The sequence below is a fragment of the Vombatus ursinus genome, unplaced genomic scaffold (genome assembly GCF_900497805.2).
Source record: "Vombatus ursinus unplaced genomic scaffold, bare-nosed wombat genome assembly UNPS02014786.1, whole genome shotgun sequence".
Lineage (NCBI taxonomy): Eukaryota > Metazoa > Chordata > Mammalia > Diprotodontia > Vombatidae > Vombatus > Vombatus ursinus.
In genome coordinates this window covers 50,742,913-50,762,541 of record NW_020954564.1, presented here as the reverse complement: position 1 = coordinate 50,762,541, position 19,629 = coordinate 50,742,913, and the positions used below count along the sequence as shown (strand labels likewise).

The 19,629-nt window shown below is 39.3% G+C and overlaps 1 protein-coding gene across 1 annotated transcript in view; it reads right to left on the bottom strand.

The window, feature by feature from the left end:
- LOC114046911 (GTPase-activating Rap/Ran-GAP domain-like protein 3) overlaps positions 1–19,629 on the bottom strand; it is a 196,900-nt gene that overhangs the window by 152,233 nt on the left and 25,038 nt on the right. The gene's annotated exons all lie outside the window — the stretch shown is intronic.

Below are 19,629 nucleotides of genomic sequence, written 5' to 3'. Positions count from 1 at the left end.
GTAAACCAAATTCTTATAACTTCAAAAGTAAATGTATCAATCAACCCAATAAACGAGAGTGACAGAGTGGGTAAGAAAACAAAACCTCACAATCTGTTGCTTACAAAAACATACCTAAAAAGCAAAGACATAAACAAAATAAAAATGAGGAACTACAACAAAATTTACTATGCATCGGATGAATCCAAACAAATCCATATTATTGGATAAAGCAAAAAACAAAAATTCACAACATCAAAAAAGATAAACAAGGAAATTACATTATGCTGAAAAGAACCAAACAACAAACCATTATCAATACTAAATTTATATCCTCCACCTACATTCATAAAGGCAAAAATTAACTGAATTACAAGAAGACCCAGAAAGTAATACAATAATAACAGTAGATTTTTAACATCTCTCTTTCAGTTTTGGACAAATCTAACAGAAAGAAAAAAAAAGAATTCAACAAATACTTGAGAAATTAGAACTAAAAACTTAGACCTCTTCTAAATGGCTTTGTCCAAAAAAAATACATATTTCTCAGTATCACATAGAACTTTTAGAAAAATTGACTATATTAAGGCAAAGAAATACTACAAATAAATTTAAAAAGGCAGAAATAGTAAATACATCCTTTACAGATCACGAAACATAAACATATTAATCAGTTCAGGAAGCACAAACCAAAGAGAGCCTGAGATGGAGACTTAATAATAAAATCCTAAATAATGAGTAAGTTAAAGAATAAATCATAGAAACAATAATTATGTGAAAGAAAATGATAATGATGGTTAAAGAGGTAAAGTGACTGCTTTTTTTTTGACTCTGTTAGCCCTATCATTCCAATAAGGCATGAAAAATGCCCCAATCAATGAGACTAAACACTGTGTCGGCAAAAGTCATTATGACTCCAAGCAGAAATTAATTTATATGAGGATGATCAAAAAGTAAGGACTTTATTTTGCTACTTAAAAACAACATATTGGAATGTATACAGTTACATACTTTGTTGGGATTAAAGGATTTAGAGCTAGAAGGGACTTTAGAGATCAGACTAATCCCTCCATTTTATAGATAAGTAAACGGGAGGCCTAGAGAGAGAACATGATTTGCTTAAGGTCACCTATACCATGCTTAGTCTAGCATGCATAAGAATAATTAGCTTGGAGAATCTAAGACATCTTCAAAAGTCTCACGACGGAAAATGCTATTCATATCCAGAGAAAAAACTATGGAGTTTGAATGCAGATTGAAGCACACTATTTGCTTTTTTTTTCTTCTGTTTTATTTTGTTTCTTCTCTCTTGTGGGTCCTCCAATTGGTTCTAATTCTCCTTTACAACATGACTAATATGAAAATATGTTTAATAGGAATGTATATGTAGAGCTTACATCAGATTGTATGCATCTTGGGGAGGGAGGTGGGGAAGGAGGGGGAGAAAATTTAAAACTCATAAGCTTATGGAAGTGATTGTTGAAAACTAAAAATAAATTATTTTTTTAAAAAAAGAATAATTAACTTGGGAGGCCATACACTTATTATAATGATACTATCATTTCTCAAAATATTTTTGGAATGTCCCTTTTGAAGCTGCCTTAAGTGACTGTGGCATATTCTCCTAATTGAATGCATTGGCTCCACTTCTTTGATCCTTAAAAATGCGCTTTATTTTCAGTAATAGGAAAAATTACTTTCTTTTTTTTTTTTTAACAAAAAGGACATTGAAAGAGCCATTTCTCAACTGATAAATGATCAAAAGATATGAACAGTTTTCAGATGAAGTAATCAAAGCTATCTATAGCCATATGAAAAAATGTTGTAACTCACTATTGGTTGGAGAAATGCAAATTAAAACAATTCTGGTGTACTATCTGATACATATTAGATTGACTAATAGGACAGAAAAGGAAAATGACAAATGTTGGAGGGGATGTGGGAAAAATGATACATTAATGCACTGCTGGTAGAGTTGTGAACTGATTCAACCATTCTGTAGAGCAATTTGGAACTATATCCAAAGGGCTATAAAACCCTGCATACACTTTGACCTAGCAATACCACTACTAGGTCTGTATCCAAAAAGAGATAAAAAAAAAAGAAAGAAAAGGACCTATACGTAAATATTTATAGTAGCTCTTTTCTGGTGGCAAAGAATTGGAAATTGAGGGGATGCCCATCAATTGGGGAATGGCTCAACAAACTGTGATATGTGATTGTGATGGAGTACTATTGTGCTATAAGAAATGATGAGCAAAATGCTCTCAGAAAAACCTGAAAGATTTATATGAGCTGATGCAAAGTGAAATGTATGTGCAATAGCAATACAGTAAGATGATCAGCTGTGAATGACTTAGCTTTTCTCAGCAATACAATGATTCAAGGCAATTCTGAGGAACTTATGACGAAAAATGCTAAATACTGAGCAGCTTGGTGGTCAAGTGGATAGATCACTGGATCTGAAGTCAAGAAGATCTGAGGTCAATCTGACCTCAGATACTTACTAGCTATTTGACCTTGGGCAAGTCATTTAACCTCTATCTGCCAAAGTTTGCTCATTTGTAAAATGGAGATAATAATAACACATACTTCACAGGGTTGTTCTGAGATCAATTAAGATAATATTTGTAAAGTGCACAGCACAATCCCTGGCACACAGTGTATGCTATAAAAATGTTATTTATTATTATTATCATTATTATTATTATTATTATACCATATTGCTTGGTTTCTATCACAATCTCAATGAGTTTTCTAGCTAGGAGCTTCCTTAGGGATGTGGCTCCCTTGAGTCCACCGTGACACTTGCCGTGCACTGTTCCCACACACCCTCCTGATCTCCAGCTACTCTCCTCAGTAGTACCCATGTCCACCCTGCACAACTCCATTTCTGTTCTGTGCTTATGGCATTCTCTGATTTCTCTTCCTTAGAACTGCTTTCTCTGAACCTCTCTATTCTCTTCCTTCTTTTTTCCTACTTCTATCAGGTCACACCAAACTAACTTGATTTCCTTTTTGAAAAGGATTACTAAACTAGTACATGTGGGAAAATGATGGCGATATAGTTTACCTAGATTTTGAAGAAAAGCTTTTGCCAAGATATCTTATATTATTTTAATAGAGAAGATAGATTTAGGACAACTTGGATGGCCAGACTCAAAGAGTGGTTGTCAATAATTCAATATTAGTGTGACATAAAGTGTCTGTACAGTAGAGTTCTAGAGGGATCCATGTATGGCCCTATGTTAACAATTTCATCAATGATCTGGGAGACAGGGGGTAGGCGTGGGGCTATCTATGCCCTAGATATTCAGCATCCAAAAGAACTTGATAGGCTAGAGCATTGGGTCGAATCTAACAATACGGAATTCATTAGAGAAAAAGTAAAGTCTAACATTTGGGTACAAAAAAGTCAACTTCACAAGTATAATATGGTGGAGGCATGATTAGAAAATATCTCTTGTAATGTTTTATGTTTTGTCTTTGCTTTCTCAACGAGTGGAGAAGGAAGATGGTAGGAAGGAAAATATTTAGAACTGAAAATAAAATTAAATTAGAAAAACAAAATAAAAAATTAAATAGTTTCTCTGAAAAAAGATCTGGGGGTTTTAGTGGACTAAAAGCTCAATAGTAGTCAGTAACGTGATGTACAGCCAAAAACACTAATATGATTTTTGGCTATGTGGTGAAAGAAGTATCTTAAGGTTTCCTAGACCCTTGCCCTTCCCCATACGCCCCTTATACACACACATGCAAGTGAGGCTCATTTTTCATTAAAAGATATTGCAAACATCCTCCAGATTTAATTGGCTTGGGACATTATGACTCGGGTCATAGCTATAGTTTCCTGGTCACTTGAGTAAAAAGGGCTGGAGCTTCTCCCTTAGACTTTTGCCCTCAGACTAACAGGGTGACCAATACCAGCACAAAGAAAGCAGCGCTCAGATGACTCAAGGCGATACTTTGGGTGAGCGTCCCTTCCCTGCTATGAATATGCCTTCCCTGTCAGGGTGAAATCAAGCTCCTTTTGTGAACTGTCAGACAGACAATAAGTGTCTCATTTTATTCCAATTTCAGACCTAAACTACCAGAGAACCGGCCTGAATCAGGCCCAGCTCACAATAAGCTCCATTAAGAGAGATAATAGTTTCCAGCATCAGACTTCACCTGGTGTGTCGTGCACAGTTATGGGTAAGGACACTGGTAAGCTGGAGGACATCAAATTTGGGTCAAAACAAGATGGTGAGGGGCAGCTAGGTGGTGCAGTGGAGAGAGCACTGGCCTTGGAGTCAGGAGGACCTGAGTTCAAATATGGCCTCAGACACATTACACTTACTAGCTGTGTGACCTTGGGCAAGTCACTTAATCCCAATTGCCTCACCAAAAACAAACAAACAAACAAAAAAACCCCCCCAAGATAGTGAAGGACACTGAGTTCATGTTATATGAGGACTATTTGGAGGAACAGGGCATGTTTAGCCTGGAGAAGAAGAGATTCAGGGTGGACAGGATAGAAATCTTAGAAATTAAGAGAGAAAAGTATGCATGTGAAGGGCTGAGAGAAGGAAGGATTAGAGTTATTCTGTTTGACCCAAGAAGGGAGAATCAGGAGAACCAGAAGCAATGGGTAGAAGTTATAAAAAAGGCTATTGAGGCTTGATGTTAGTAAAATCTTCCTACTAATTACATCTGTTCAGAATTGGACTGGGCTGCTTTGACAGGTAATATGTTCCTCTGTCCTTGGAAATCTTTGTGCAAATGCTGTATGACCGCTAGTTTGGCACACACTAAAGTGGCGAGCTCTTTGCGTAGGGGTTGGAGTCTATGGCCCCTGAGGTTCCTTCCAATTTTCAAATTCTGTGATTCTGTAATCTTGGAGACCCACGCTACTCGGCCTTTGGTTCACTAATGCTCTGCCTGTTGAAACCCTGTCAACCTCTAATTGAAATTTCACACCCTGAAAAACCTTGTTATGAGTTAGTCAAGGTTTTGACATACCCATGCTCGGGACTGAGAAGATGGAGCTCTGAAGCCCCTTAAAACTTACAGGCTTTTCTAGCAGCCTAGGAGGGAGACAGAAAGTGAGCTGGCCTTCATAAATGGCATCACAAGCTTGTGGCTGACACAGGGTACTTCCACTCCAGGAATATAGACTGCATGCCAGCTGGGGACTGTAGACTAGCACCCTGTTACTCTGTAACAACTGACCACTCACTAGTCCAAGGTTGGCCTCAGAAACATTGGTTATCTTGCCACAAAATTAGGTAAAAAAGAAGGAAAAAAACCTCACATGTTTTAAATAAAGATTAAACTGGGCAAGAAAGCTATTAAGACTCACCCTTCAGTACTCAAAGTCTCATATAATAGATTAGGGGCCTTTAGAAGAAGATTATTTAGTCTAATCTTTTATTTTACAGACAAGGAAACTGAGTCCTAGAAAAATAAAATAACTTGTCCAAAGTCATACAGAAAATTGCAACTAAATCTGTATCCTTAACCCAAATGCCAGGTCATTTTCCCTCCTCAAGAAATTCAGCACCTGGCTTGCCATTTTCCCTTCTCCCCAACTCCTGTCCTTATATTGGAGGACTTTAATATTCACACAGATGCTCCCCCAAGCTCCCTCACTTCCCATTTCCTCAGCCTCTTTATATTCCATGACCCCCTCTTTCACCCTTCCTTAGCCACACATAGGGATGAGGCTGGTGACACTTGGTCTTACCATTCTCCATTAGTTTTCTACTTCCCTAATTAGAAATTGAAGTCCTGGGGCAGCTAGATGGTACAGTGGATAAAGCTCTGGCCTTGGAGTCAGGAGGACCTGAGTTCAAAATCTGGCCTCAGACACTTGACCCTGACCAGCTGTGTGATCCTGGGCAAGTCACTTAACCCTGACTGCCTCACCAAAAAACAAAAACAAAAACCAACCCCCCCCCCCAAAAAAAAAACAAGAAAGAAAGAAATTGACATCCTCGATCTGACCATAACTGCTTATCACTCTATTTCCCCCTATTCATCACCTCTCTGAAGCCTATACTTTGACCTACAGTCCCACTACCCCTTAGTACTTTTTCAAGCCATTGCCTATCTCTGACTTCACTTTCCTTCCTCTCCAATCTTAACCCATAATGAACCATTTCAATTCTACATTGTCCTCTGTTCTTGATTTCTGTTCCCTCCTGCCCTGTTGCTATCTATCTCTTGTCAAACCTCAGCCCTAGATTACTCCCACCATCTGCTTCTTCATCCTACTTCCAAGCTACTAAATTCATTTGGAAGAAATCTCACAACTTTGCTGATTCTCACAAATTCGTATTATTCAACCTCAACTGGAACCTTACTACAGCAAAGCAGTCTTATTTTTTCTTAATCGATTCCCTCTTACTCTTCACAAGAAACTGTATCAGATCCTCTCATTCCTACTTAAGCTCCCCACACCTTCTTCTCTCCCCCTTCTCTCAGCTGAGGACCTCATTGCTTACTTTTTTGAGAAAATGGAGGTCATGTGATTTGAGTTCCCTCTTCTTCCATTCTCTTTATCTCGAAACCTCTTGACATCATCCGCCACTATCTCTTCCTTTCCACCAGTCTCTGACAAAGAGATGGCCCTTCTCCTTGATAAGGTCAGGCACATGGGTGCTTGATCCCCTACCCAACCCTCTCATTTTCTCCAAGAGACTGCATCCTTCATGCCTCTTTCTCATCTTCAACCTGTCCCCATTTATTGGTTTCTTGTCAACATGACACTGTTCTTTCCTGGTTCTCCTTCTGACCACTCCTCAGTCTCCTCTGTGGGCTCATTATCCATATCATGACCCCCTTCCTGTGGATGTTCCCCCAGCCTCTGTTGTAAGCACTCTATGTGCTGTCTCAGTAACCTCATCAGCTCTCTCATCACAGCATCTCTTTGCAGATTATTCAAAGATATCTACATTCATAAATGAAGCATTTATTCAGTGATTACTATGTACCAGGTACTGTGCTAAATGATGGGAATATAGCTTTCAAGGAGCTTAAATTCTAAGGCAAGAAGACAACACCTAAAGGGGATTTGGAAAGGGTGGGGTAGGTACATGCAGAATGATTTAGAGATTGCTGGAGAATAAGATGGAGCATATATGGGAAAGATAAGGCAAAAGCTCACCTATCAGAGCCCAGAGTGGTATGTGTGTGTGTGTGTGTGTGTGTGTGTGTGTGTGTGTGTGTATGTATATATGTATGTAAGTATGTACATATATATCTTTCTCCAGTGATAGTCTTTCCCCTGGGTTTCAATGGCAGACCAACAATTGTTGACTGGACATCTCAAGCTCAAAACTGAACTTATTCTGTATGTCCAAAAGCTGTTCAAAACTGAATTTATTCTGTATCCCCCAAACCCTTCCCTCTTCCAACTTTCTTACTTCTGTCAAAGGTCCTACCATCCTTCCCATCTCCTAGGGATATATAACCTCAGCATTATCCTTAACTCCTCCCTCTCCCTTACCCCAGGTCAGATCAGTTGCCTACCATTTCTACCTTCAGGTCTTTCTCATTCAGCCTTTTCTCTTTACTCACTTAACCAGCTATCACTTCAGTTCAGGTCCTTATCACCTCTTCACCTAGAATCCTGGAAAAGCCTGTTTCAAGTCTCTCACCACTCCAGGACATCCTACATCTGACCATATGCATACATTAATCTATTAACCTCAATGGCTTATAAAGGATAAAATATTTTTATTTATAAAAGTATAACATATATTATATTTGCAAAATATGAAATTTATTTACACATATATACACCTACATATATCCATCCATACATATGTATATATACATATATACACCCACGTATAAACACACATATGTGTATGTGCACACACACGTATATGTTAATGACCTTCAGAACCTAGTCCTAACCTACTGTTCTAACTTCAGCATTTTATTTCCCCTCTTTCCTTTTTCACTCAAGCCAAATGGACTTTCCCTCTTTTCCTAATAGACTTCCATTCCACTTCCTGACTATGTGCCTTTCCGTTGACCATCCCACATACCTGGAAAGCACTCTCTCTTTATCTCCATCTCAGAGTCCTTCTATTCCTTCAGGATAGCTCAAACAACATCTCCTAGTCTTCCCTCTCCCAAACTACCTTATATTTAACTATTTTGTACATATTTATATTCACTTTCTGTTCAGGCTGCATATATTTATATAAGTAGTTATCTCCTTCGTTAGAATATGAACTCCCTGTGAGTGGGGATTGTTACATTCTTTATTTCCCCAGCACCTGGCACACAGCCTAGCATATAGTAGGTGCTTAATAAATGCTTGCTGACTATTTCAGTGCTCTTTCCACTATGCCATACTACCACTGATGAAGGAAAGGAAAGGATACAGACTAGACTTATGACTTCACTGATACAGAGAATTCCCAGATAAAAGAAATTCTCTCTACCAATGCAGGCTGACATCATCTCTGAAACTTCTAGTCTCAGACAGTTGCCTAGAGCATGGAGCCATTAAGTGACTTGCCCAGGCTCACACAGTCAGGATTTGTCAGAGGCAGAACTTGAACCCAGGTCTTCTTGGTTTCCAGGACAGCTCTTTATCCACTATGCCATGCTGTCCTTTTGAAGGCAAGCTCACCCAGAGAGAAGTGATCATGCCTGAGCAGTATGTATGTTCAGTAGAGCAAAGGTAGATCCAGGAGGGCAAAATATCACCAATGTTGTTATACAGAAATGGTGACCATAAGTTTCTAATTTTTATCTTTTGAGGGAATAATATATAAACAGAGTAATGAAAGTGATAGATAATGAATAAACCATATGGGATTCAGAAAGTTTATATTCTTCGTAAATACTTTGCCTGGAAATGTATTTGATGAAAGTTGGGCAGACAGAATTTTAGAGCTAAAGAGAAACTTAGCAATCACATCTATAGTTAAGTTTTGTTATTAGTTACTTGATTAGAAAAAGTAATCCATCCTTGTCTGCTCCTCATGATCACCACTTAAAAGAGCACCCTGGGAAAGAAAGAATTCAAGCAAGTGGAGGCTCTGGCAGGGTTTTAAGGGAGACAGATGCTTTGAAAAATTGCCTCGTGCTGCCATCTGGTGGCCACACTAAGAGTTATGAGGACAAAGCTGAGCAGCATAGGGTCTTCATGGTGAAAAGCAAAAATGACTTTTCATATAACAATAATAATAATATTGTAAAACTTAAAGCTGTAAAAGAATTGTTTTATAAGATACAAAATTAATAGTAAAAAATAACAGTAAAATTAATGTAATAGCACTAGGAACTGCTCATGATGGAGGTTACTCTGAATGTTACCAAAATATTCGTTGCTTAATGTCTTGATTCATTCAATATAGTGTCATGTTTATCTTTAAAAGAACTCATGTGAGTTAACATAATATTTATTATTATTGACACCACACTTCAAGAGAGAAGCAATAACAAACTAACACCCCAACTAAAGTGCAATATAAGAACAGGGCTCTAGGTATCCTAGCAACAAATGCTCACTTTGCATCTAGGGCAGTGATCCCCAAATCTTTTTGATTATACACCCCTATCAGCAAAAAAAAACTGAGCACCTTCCTCCTCCTTATTTATTAATTTAATTTACTTCCTAGAAATTAAACACACTTACTAATTATTATTTATTAGTTTACTTATTTACTTATTAGAAATTAAACACAAGTGCTAATAATTATATACACTATAAAACTGATAGAAATAGAAATTAACAAAATGTAAGGATGAAATATTTGATCCTAAAGTCACTAGGGAGCTACTGGGGTTTATTGAGAAGGTGAGTGACATGGTTGGATCTGTGCTTAAGGAAAATAACTAAGCTGTGTGGGGCATTGACTTGGAAAGGGGAAAAACTTGAGACAGGGAGAATACCTAGGAAAACATCACAATAGTTCAGGTGAGAGATAATTAAGGTTTGAATTTGGGATGGCAATGTGTGAGTAGGGAGGAGGGACAAGCCTAAATGTGGTTTTGTTGGAAAACAAGTCCTAGAATTGACTACTGAAGCAAGGGTAGGATTCACTCAGTTTTCCCACCCACCTATTGGTTAATCACATCCAATCTGGGCTAAGTCTACCCCTAAGCAAACCCCCAATTTGAATATCTTTGATTTAGAGGACCAGGATGAGCTTCATCTGCATGAAGAAGATGGATAGTTTGGTTCATAAGTAACATTATGTAAAATAAGGGAAGAAAGGGATCCATGAGGCAGGAGTAAACAAGACAGGGAGAAAAAGATGGGAGAAGCCTGGGTTTCACACATAGTTATACCTCCTAGGGCAACAGGCATAATAAGGATTTGAAACTAGTATAAAAAGGGTAAAAATTTCTAAGTATAAAAGGAAAAAAAAGATATCAACAAGTCAATTACCTCTATATAAAAGAGAGGCTGTACCATGTAAGGAAAGAATTTGAAGTCTGAGCACCTGGGTTTGAATCTTGGTTGTGGTACTTACTACCTCTTGGACCCTGAACAAGTCACTTAAGTTTCTGGGTCTCAGGTTCTTCATCTGAAAAATGAGGAGGTTGGACTAGATGACCTTCAAAGTTCCTTCCTGTTCTAAATCTATGTTCATACCAAGATAAATGTCTTTTTTTCTTTTCTTTTCTTTCTTTCTTCCTTTCTTTCTGAACAAGCCATAAAATAACATGATACTTAAGCTTATGATACCTAACTTTATTTAGAGGGAAAAATTTTTATTCATTTTCCATGGACAATGTTATAGAAAGGGGTTTGATCTGAAGTTCAGGTCTCTCTTAGAGAAGAACCTGGATATAGGCTCCAGCTCTTGGGGATGGAGAGCCACTTGTTTCACTTTAGGATCTGACAGGGATGCTGCATTTTCACTCAGGACCTGGGACCACAGTCACTGACTCTTGAGAAGAAATGACAATAATGTCAAATGTGATTTATTCAATCACAGTAACCTTATCGACAAGGTTCTTGTCTCCAACACTGGACTCTAAAGTCAACTCCTCAACCTCAGAAGTAAAGACTTGAAAAACCCACTCTCTCCTCAACTCCAGCTTGGGATGGTGGTGCTGGTGAACCTGGTGTTGACTAGGAGAAAGCTACCAGCAGAACCAACAGGGTGGAGAATATCAGGGTCTCTCAGCCTGGGACAGTGTAGGTATAAGGAAAATAGAAGAAAGAACGTCATAAATACAGGTATTTATTTACATGTAATATTTTGGTACATAATGGAAGGTTTTAGTCTTCATGCTGAAAATAATGTACACTGTTTTTGAGGTTAATTAGTGAATATCTCAGTGGCCTCCTAATTCACAGTATGGTACGATGAAAAGAGCATTGGACTTAAGAGCAAGACTTTATGCCTCTACGTACTAGTGGTGGAAAAATGACTACCTTTCTGAAATTGTGACTACCTTTCTGAAATTGTTTTCTCTTCTACAAAATGAAAGGCTAAGATCTATTCCTGCTCTAGCATTCTATGTTCTAAGAAAAGGACATGATTGCTACAGTCAAGTATTTGAAGGGTTGTCAGGTGGAAGAGGGATTAGACTTGTTTAGCTTTGTTATGGAGGGCTCCCAGCTTTGCCCTCCTTGCTGGTATCATGGCTAGGAACTGCTATTCTGCAGCTATGGAGAAGGGCTGATAGAAGTATCTGCCCTACCAGGCTCCAGTCAATATAGGAATGTTCCCTAAGGGATCCTGTTTTCAAAAGGAATAGGACTTTCTCGATTCAACAATGTAATTCCCACTGATTCAAGTGGACTAGACAGAGAAGTGATTTTCTCTTCATATAATGCTGTCAGACTTCACTTGATCCAATCTGTCTCCTTCCAGCAGCTCAGCTGGCAAGAAAATACACTATAAGTTTTAAAGTGAGGCAGAGGTATAGCTTTGGAGCCTAACTGTGGGGCTCGTGACTAACAGCATGTGACCTGGTTTGACCAGGAGTATATTATGCACAGCTTTTGCAGTTTGGTTCTTGACCTTCCTTCCAGTCTCTCTTTTCTTCTGGTAGGTGACAAAAAAGTCACTTCTAGGAGCTGCTTTCTGTTCCATGAGGAAACAGCTTCTTGACTTTGCTCCCAGCCTTCCTTTACTCCGAGTTAAATAGAAAAGTGGAAGCTGAGCCCTGTTCTCCTTGTGTTCTACCACCTTTCTTCCTCTGTCTCTTTTAGCAGTTGCAAGGTCCGTGTGTAGGTGTGTTCAATTGGGTCTAGGAGAGGTAATCCATTGTACTCTTCTTTACAAGAAAAACTGAATGCCTAATATGTTTAGAAATATGACTAAGGATTCTACTTTTCTTACACGAATGTATTAGAATGTTCATTACTAAGAATTTCTACCTTGTACCTTCACAATATCTCTTGCATACAAAACTTTCTCTTCACTTGCATGGTCTTCATCACCCCTGATCTATTTTAATAGCCTGTTAATCGGTCTCCCCCACCAGGGTAGTCTGTATGCCAAAGGTCACCATTATATAACTCTCTAGAGCAAAATTATAGTTATCTTGTAGAGCTTTGCAATATAATGGAGCTCATCAGGAGTAGCCCCTGATCAGTCCCATTACAGAAGGCACACTATAATCAAGGTCTAAAAAGATCTCTAGAGTCATGGCCATCAACAAATTTGGGGATACAGTAGTTAATGGAAGTAGGGGATCTCCTCTTTCAGTAGAGAAGTTTCCTAACATCTTGACATCAGAAGGCAGAACCGGCAGTGGAACAAGGGGAATGGGTTGCTTTGGAGGGCAGTGGGTTTTCCTTCTCTAGATTCTGTCTGAGCTATGAGTGGATGACCACTTGTTGGAGACATTGGAGAAATTATTCTTGGTCAGGTCTGAATTGGCCTGTAATGGCCTCTGAGGTCCTTTCCAACTCTGAGGTTCTGTGAAAGGATACACTGGTGGCAGCAAAAGAGACATCAATGATTGATTTGGCTGAGTCAGAGTCTCTCATTCTCAATTTAATCATCTACAAAATCAAGGGGCAGGAAAAGGCAGTATCATGTGGTGAAAAGAATAATGGTTCTGGAGTAAAAAGACCTACATTCAAGAGGCTCTGGCACTTAACTCTCTGTGTAAGCTTTAACAAGCCATTTCATCCTTGTGGTCCTGTTTTCCCATTTGTAAAGCCAAAGTGTTGAATGACATGACCTCCAAGACCCTCCTAGTTCGAAAATTCTGTGATCCTATGACTAAATGATTTCCAATGTTTCTTCTAATGCTCACGTTTTATATTGCATGTTTTCACATTCTATGTTCTAGGTTTTCACATCATTAGCTCTCAACAACAAATAACTTTCAAGGATAGATGTAGTCTTGGAAGGTGCAGCTTGTAAGCAGCTGTTGCTGAAGGTGAAAATACCAAGACTCATCACAACCTCTGCCTGGGTGCTTCCTGGTTGTGAACTTGGAAGCAGTTTAACAATGGATCAGCAAAAGCATGTCATATGTTAAGAGGACAATGAGACTCAGGGAAGAAGTTCCAGTAGGGCCCAAGAACAAACACCCAAGGACAACTATCACTGGGGGTCTCAAACCACTGCAATTACAGTGTGACTTCTCAAACTTAAATTAAATTCAATAAACAGTGATTAAGCTCCTGCTATGTATAAGGCCCATCTATATTCAAATGGCACAGTTCCTGCCCCCAATCTAATAGGGGAAGACATATCTGTATGCAAATAAGCAAAACACAAGGTGAGAGACTGAGTCAAAGTACCCTTAGAAAATCTGAGGAAGAAGAGATTACTTTCAGTTGGGAGGGATCAATGGAGGAGGAGGCACCGAGGTAAGAAGAAGTTTCGACAGGGAAGAGAAGAATGTGTGATTCAAGTTTGGGATGGGGCAGGGGAGCATACTTGAATGTATGGAAGCAGAAAGGGCAGGGTAGGGTAGTAGGCCAGTTTGGCTAAAAAGTAAAGTAGGCATATAGAAGAATAGTGTGAATTAAGTATGAGTAGGTCAAAGTAAAACTATGGAGATGCCAACGGTAACAAGAAGCACTTATTATGGCAACATAAAGGGAAACAAAAGACAAAAACAATTATTCAAGCCTTCCCTGGAGACCTGGGAGATGCCTCAAGTAAAGAGATACACAGCTGCTAGATAACTGGAGGAGGGAGCCTGAGTTAACAACTACAGGAATCAAGAAAAACCTTCTATAGGAAGAGGCACCTGGGCTACGTTTGTGTTTTATCCTACAGCAACAGAAAATCATAGAAGGTGGTTGAGCATAGGAGTGACATGATGACTTGAGTTCAAATACCAGCTTTGTACTATTTAATTCTTCCTAGATGTGACTTTGGACAAGATCCTTCTCTACTCTGGGCCTTAGTTTCCCCAACAATAAAATGAAGAGCTGGGTTACCCTGAGTGATGTACAAGGGCACAGATTCAACTATCACCTCTACAAGGTAACAGTCATTTGAGATGACTCAACTATGTACGTTCAGCCCTGATCTATCTGTTGATCTCTAGTCCCATATAATTAACTCCCTGCTGGACATCTGGAGATGTTTTGTTGGCACCTCAAGCTCAACATTTCCAAAACAGAATTCATTACATTTCCTTCAAAATCTATTCCTCCTCCAAAATTACCTAGTTTTGTTGAAGGTATCACCATTCTTCCAGTCAACCAGATCCATAACCTTGGAGTCATCCTTCATTCTTCCTTCTCCCTCAGTACTTCTTCCACCCCTCCAGTTAGCTGCCAAGTCTTATTGTTTCTACCTTCACAATATCTCTTGCATACAAAACTTTCTCTTCACTTGCAAGGTCTTCATCACCCCTGATCTGGTCTATTTTAATAACCTGTTAATCGGTCTCCCCCACCAACAGCCTCTCTCCTCTCCAAACTATCCTATAGCTACCAAACCAATATTCCTAAAACACAGATCCGACCATGTCATTTTTCCACCAAAAAACAAAACAAAACAAAACAAAACAAAAAACCTTCATTGACTCCCTGTTAGCTCTAGGACAAAATAAAAAATTCAGAGCCTGGTATTTATAGGTCTCCACAATACAGGTCCCAACTACCCTTCCAATCCTATTTTCCATTACTTCCCTTCCTGCACTTTCTGCTCCTGTCAAACCAACTGTTCCCCACATAAGACATTCCATCTCTGCATCTTTGCTTAGGATGTCCTATGTCTTAGAATGCATCAATGCACTTCTTCCTCTCAGAATCTCTAACTTCCTTCAACATACAGCTCAAGTGTGATGGCCCACAAGAAGCTTTTCTTGGTTTTCCCAATTATTACTGTTCTCTACCTCCTGGAGTTACTTTGAATCAATTTTATATTTACTTACCTGGGTACTTGTATTCTCTGATACAATTTGAGCTCCTTATGAACAGTAACTTTAATTTTTATCTTTATGTTCTTAGTGCCTTGCACAGTGTCCTATATATAATAGCTGCTCAATAAAGATCTACTGGATTGAAGTATAATTATTTATGTGAAATATGGATTAGAAAGGGAAGAAAGTAGAGGCAGGGAAAAAACTCAGGAGGTTATTACAATAGTCCAGGGGAGAGCTAATAAAATTTGGAAGCAGGGTAGTAACAGTGAAATAGAGAGGAAGGAGCAGTATTTCAAAGGTAGAATCAATAGGACTTGGCATGGCCTAGATGTTGAGGGCAAGGGAGTAGAAGGAGACAAAGAGAGCATAGGATTATGGGAGGATGGTGGTTATCAACAGAAAAAGGGGAGCCGTGAGAAGAGATGATCAAAAGTTCAGTTTTTGACATTCTAAGTTTGAGATGCTACAGGAACATCCTACTGGACATGTGCAGTGGGCAAATGGAAATGCAAGACTGGATCATAATGAGAGATCATAAGAAAATATGTAGATCTGGGTATCATATGAAGACATGAAGTCATGGGAGGGCATGAGATTTCTGAGAGAGAAAGAAAAAGGTTAAGGACATTACCCTGGAGGACATCAACGCTTTAGGGGTTGGAGGAGGAGGATAAGCTAGTGAAGGTCTGAGATTGCCAAGAAGCAGTCACACTAGGTAGGAAAATTGTAAAAGGCCAATGTTTCATACATCAGCAATGGGTGCATTGCCTCTTCCTCTGTTACATGAGGAAGTGGGGCTGCACAGAGTGGGCAGAAACACTGTTGTAATCTCCCAGGGTTATGTTCACATTCCTCCCTCCCCATCCTGGCATTGAGCTGCTCAGTGCTCACTACCTCTGTACCACATAGTGCCCTTGAATTATGACAATTTTTGATACTGATATTGTGGAGTTTTCATGCAGGTTAGCACTCTCACACTACTGCATGATTTTCTTTTTTTTTTTTTTTTAATTTTAGCTGGGCCACAAGGAGAGAAGGAAAAGGGGGAAAGCAGAAAACTCTCAGAAGGGCAAACAAGGTCTCTCTCCTGTTAAATGATAAACGAAGAACAGTCATGTTTTCCTTGTCAGAATAAAGATTAAATTAAATGCAACCCTGCAGAGAAATAAAGCCCATAGGTGCTTTGACACCTGGCAAAGCTGCCCAAGGGGCCTTGGTATGTAGACAAAGCCTAATAAACAAACTCAGGACAAACAAAGGAAGATTCAGAGTGTCATTATCATCTTCATTTCAGCTCCCCCTCCACATTTCACAGAAAACTGCCACTAAGGGGTTTGCTCAAGCAATCCTTAAATACCTTGAAGGTTTCAGCTGTGAGAGCAAGCATAAGGCCCAAAAGCATTTCTTCACCAACAGCTTGTTCCTGCTGTTATCATTTCTGCTTCTAACTCCTTCATTTTCTCACTGATTGATTGAGAGTCCCTTGGCAGCTCATTCCCCATCCTCCTTTCTACCCTTTTCCTGATACTTAAAATACTTCTGAAAAGAAGCCTTCCATTACCTATAACTTCCCCAAAGTTTCCACTTTTCATGTTTGTCTTTTAAACCTATTGCTACCTTCTTATGCCTTGCAAGGAGTAAGCACTCAACGATATAATTTTTTCCTTTTCTCTTTTGCATGCTAAGATAACCGCTCAAAAAGCAATTTAGTGAACATCTACTAAGTATTTTAAGAATTAGACTCTTCTCTCAAGGGGCTTAGAATCTCATTAGAAAAACAAAAGATATACCCATACAATAAATAGGTGAGCTAGTGCCAAAATGAGTAGTATAAAGAGAGAAAAATAATAATAGTAGCTTCCATTTATATAGCCCACATTGTGGGTTCTTTTTTTTTGAAGAATGACTGTGGTAGTCAGGCAAAAGTCTGAAATTCTATTTCTATTTCCTATGCAGATTAACTCTAATTCCTCTGTCACTTAGTTAGTTTTACCAGGAGACCACTGCCACATCAAACTGCCTCCTACTGCACTAGCTCTTCAAGTCTGATTAACCAGTCTCACTGACTTAAGTTTTTTTGTTTTGTTGTTGTTGTTGTTGTTTTTTGGTTAGGCAATGGGGTTAAGTGACTTGCCCAGGGTCACACAGTTAGTAAGTGTTATGTGTCTGAAGCCAGATTTGAACTCAGGTCTTCCTGAATCCAGGGCTGGTGCTCTATCCACTATGCCACCGAGCTGCCCCCTCACTGCCTTAAGTTCAAGCAGCATGCCAACACTACCTTCTCCCATCCTCTCACCTTCATTCTTATCAACCCTATTCTTTCCCAGGCCATCTCCAACCTAATTCACCCTGGCTAACTCATTCATTTCTGACCTTGGGAACACATTCTTTATTCTCAGTAACTCTCCTACACCTGCAAACTTTTCAACCAACATAACTTTCCATTTCTTGATTTAATGAAAATTTCTTTCTCCTCTGAGCTTACTGCATCCTCTGTAACTCTTCCCATCGGAGGCTACTCTCTTATCACATTAAGTCTACTCTCTCCCCCAAGTCTTCCCCTCACTCACAAAGCCAGAAGGGGTGGGAATAGTCTTTGCTCCCTAATTAAGGTTCTAGTCCATTTCTCTACTTCCTCTTTTGAGGCTCATGGAATGAGCTTACACCACCCTAACCCCATGCTAGTTGCTATTATTTACTGATCTTCAAGTTATTCTTCCAGTACTTGTAATGCCTTCTATACTTGAATCACACAATGTTCCTTGCCCTTATCCTCAGGGACTTCAGGATTCATGATGAAGACCTAGCAACCTCCTCAACTCCATGACCTGCATTTCTGCCCTACTTCAGGAAGAACAGAACTGGCTGAACTACATTAGAGAAATTGCAAGCATTTTCAGTGAACATTGCTCTCTGTCACAAAAGCCCATCTTTTTAATACTGTTGCTGTATGGTGGTAAACCACAGAACATAACAACCTCACAAGAAATCAAAACTGCAAGTGCCCAAAGGGCAATCTGTAGATGTTTGGTGGGTGTGAACAACCTACAAAATATGTCGACAATGACTTTGGGATGAGAAGTGACATAAAAGACAGCATCAAGGACATGTATGACTAGAAGAAATGATGAGTAGGTCATGTAATGAAAGTAAGGGATAATAGCCTGGAAAGTCACACTGTTATCTGTGAAATACTAAAAGATCCAAAGGAAGGCCTCTAGTGCGCTGGAGTGATGATCTTTTATGGAGATTTTATAGAGGGATATGGACAAGAGCTACAATGAATGAGAATGAGAAGGTATGGATAACTGTGATCTGCACTGGTGAAGGGACTGTCCACCCAAATATGATCACAGATCCCTTGAAATGGCTAAACAATCAGATCAGATTGGTCACTAAGGTTTCTTTCAGGTCTAAAATTCTTTATCTTTGAATATAACTTGTTTCCAAAGAGATCAAGATAAAAAGCTGCATGTAGTTATGTGTAACCAACTTAAATTTTAACAACTACATGGATGGAACTGTTCCGACTGCATAAACACAGTTGTTAAAATTCAAGTAGCTGACGGGTAACTACCTGCATGCTTCATAAATAATGGGGACAAATTTTCATGTGTGGCTTGGGGGGGTCCAGCTACATCTCACAGTCATTTTCAATTCATTTTTCAACTTCCTGTCCCTTAGGAATCTAATCACATCTAAGCTGATCCATTGTGATTATTCAATAAGTCTCCTCCATTGATGAACCAACATCATTTTCTAATGGGTTGCTTCACTAGAGACAATTTTACTCTAAGAAGCTGACAGTTTCACTGATGTACACTAAGAATAATGCCATCTTCCCTCTGGCTGTCATCTGCATCTCCCTCCTACCATGGAACCTTGTCTGAAAGGTAAGTTTTTACCTTATCCTGCTGGAACCCAGGACCTGTGTGACACTGGCCTCACTAACTCTGATAAGTGAGCTTTTGCCTTATTTTTCTGGGACCCAGACCCCCATGCCATGCTGATGCTTGCATACAAAATGCCTCCCACTTCCACCATCACTTTTTTTGTCACTTTCCCTCATTAGAATCAAAGCTTCTTAAGGGCAGGGGTGGATCGGCTTGCTTGTATTTGTATTCCCAGTTCTTATCACAATGCCTTGCAGATAGTAACACTTAATAAATGCTCTCATATTCTCTTCTCCCTCTCCCTCTTTCTCATACAACCATCAAACCCCTAGAGCCCATGAAGTCTGGTTGTCAGTGTCCCCATCTGCAAAATCAATGGAATGGTCTCGGAGATCCTTTCCAGCTCTAAGACTACACTTCTGCATTTCTAGACTGGGTGAGGCAGCTACCA